The 2,500-nt window shown below is 59.4% G+C and overlaps 1 pseudogene; it reads left to right on the top strand.

Annotated features, from left to right (window-relative positions):
- The window catches only part of LOC133149032 (28S ribosomal RNA), a 9,707-nt pseudogene that overhangs the window by 3,412 nt on the left and 3,795 nt on the right, over positions 1-2,500 (top strand).

Below are 2,500 nucleotides of genomic sequence, written 5' to 3'. Positions count from 1 at the left end.
AAGGTGAGAATATTCTCCCTGAGCGCTACGTGTGTCCGGTAGTGTCTCGGACTCTGACAGTCTGATATCTCTGATGGTGAGATGAAAGTCTTGGAGACTGCGGGGCTCCCGAGCTTTTGTCTGATCCCGGCTTTGGCTCGTTCGTAAAATCCCCAGGATGGGCGCTTGTTCCCAGCGGCCAGACTTACCCCCCCTCCCTCCCGACCGGTCCCTGTCTGTTCCCGACGGCCACCGGGTACCCCCCCAACTTTCCCAAACTGACCGACTGGCAATATAGGCTCGCCTTGGAGAGGGCCCCTGCCGGCCTCGACCTAGGTCGACGTTGGGCGGACGGTTCCTCCCCCTGTGAGTCGCACTCTAACACCTCTGTAGGCTGACTTAGCGTTCGCTCAAGCGCTCTGTTGGTACGCAGGGTGTGACCGTATGGTAGCGAGACCGAGATGACCCGAATCTGCGCACTGGTGTGGGCGGCGCCTAGTGGTATGGAACGGAGGCCGGGCTGAGTGGGTGGGTGTCACGTGGATGCCTATGTGCTCGCTTGGACCTTTGCCGAATGCGTTTCTCAAATCCTTTTGGGGCGAATATGTGGTGTACGGGGGGTAGTGGCCAGTTTGTTGCAGGCCGCTTTCTCCCCGTTGATGAGCTCCATAGCTCTCTGGGCTTTTGTAGCTCCGGGCAGTTGGGTTGCGAGTTGTCCGTTGGCCAGCTTTACGGGGGGTGAGTCTGACACTATGTGGCAGGCCTCTCCTTAGTGGGTTGGACTGCGGTGGCTTACGAGTTGGTTGCTAGGCTGCGTGGCCTAGCGGACGGCTGCTCGGGGTGGATCTTGATGTATAGCTCTATAGTATCGGGGAACTTTGTTCTCCCGTGTGCTCTCATGGTAGTGAGGCCGTAAGCATGTCTGATAGCTTACGGACAACAGCCCAGGATAGCCGACCTGGGGGATCAAAATTGGCTGAGGCGCAGCTCGGAGAGGGGCTGTTGCTGCTCGGGCGACCTCCCCGTGACGTGCTTGAGGTTGGGCACGTGTGCGGACAACGAATCAACCTCTCCGGGGGCCATGGGGACCAACCACCGGAGGCATTGCTTGGGGTCCCCGAACGGCTTGTAGTCACTTCTACGGGCCATGGTTGCGAAAACTCCTTGGTTAGGAAGTCCGTACAGACAGAGGCACAGGATCAGAGCCACAGTCAGTCGGGCCGAGGGAGCGGGTGGACCCTGGCTGGCGAAGCTCTTGAGAACTCCTCAGTGGTGTCTGAATCAATGGCCTCCGTCGCCGCTGGTATGAGAGTTGGGGCGGCGGGGGTCGTGTTAGCATTGCAGCCTGCTCTCCGTGATGGTGTGGAGGAAGAGGCGGGAGAGGGCCCGTCTAGAAAGCGGCGTAAGAAGGATCCGAGGCCTCCGGACCAGGTCTTGGTGCATCTGCCTCGAGAGTCCATGGACTGCCTACTGTGTGGGGCGCGTGTGGTTGGTATGCGCAGGTTTGGGTTGCATTGCGCTTCCCGGCATGCGGGTGTCTCCATCGTGTACGGCTGTCGTAAGTGCGAAAGACGAGGGGAGAACAGCCATGCAATTCGGTGCCATGTCTCGAAGTGCCGAGGCGTGCGCATGGTGGATGACGAACAGGGAGTCGCTTGCGATCACTGTGGGCGCCGTTTTCGGACGGCTGTTGGAGTGTCTCAGCATAAGCGGCAGGCCCATGCAGCGGAGTGGTTCACGGCTCGTAAAGAGCGGAGCCAGGCTAGTAAGGGTCCTAAGAGGGAAAGGAGGTGGAGCGTGAAGGAGGAGGCCCGGATGGTGAGGCTTATGGAGAAATACAAGAACCATAGGCATAAGAACGTGATGGTGGCACGGATGTTGGGTACCGGCAAGTCCGGAGAGCAGGTGAGGTGGAAGTGGGGGTCCCTGTGCGGTCGTGCGGCAGGCGGTGAGTCTGGTGTGCGTTGGCGAACCCTGGCTGCCAGGGCGACGCCCCAGAAATGGACCTGTCCCCCGTCGCTTCCAGATCTGGTGGAGGATAGAGTTCTGGAAGAGCTGCTGGCGGGAGATGAGGAGCATCGGGCCACCGCTGCCTTAGTCAAGAAAGCAGGTCGGGAGCCTAGCCTGATCGAGTCCTCTGCTTTGGATCTCATGAAAGCCCTGGGGGGTAAGGTAGTGTGGCCGACAAAGTCCGCGAGGTCCAAACCTCGAGACCGACAGATGAAGGGTTGGGCGAGGCGGCTCGTCCAGCGTAGGAGAGTGTTCTACCACCAGCAGCGCGGCTATTCTGAGGCGAGAAAGGGGCTGGCACGGCGGATCTTGGATGATCTGACGCCCCTTGGGTGTGATTTGCCGCTAGAGTTGGTGGATAGGCACTTCAGGAGTAAGTGGGAAACGGTCAGGCCGTTTTATGGACTGGAGGGCTTCGAGGTGGGACTGACCGCGAATAACGAACCATTCTACCACCCGATCCTGGGGCCGGAAGTTGTATCTAACTTGGCTAAGATGAGGAATTGCTCTG

The sequence above is a fragment of the Syngnathus typhle genome, unplaced genomic scaffold (assembly GCF_033458585.1).
Source record: "Syngnathus typhle isolate RoL2023-S1 ecotype Sweden unplaced genomic scaffold, RoL_Styp_1.0 HiC_scaffold_235, whole genome shotgun sequence".
Classification (NCBI taxonomy): domain Eukaryota; kingdom Metazoa; phylum Chordata; class Actinopteri; order Syngnathiformes; family Syngnathidae; genus Syngnathus; species Syngnathus typhle.
The sequence above is the reverse complement of the archived record's forward strand: the minus strand, read 5'-3'. Positions and strand labels throughout refer to the sequence as shown.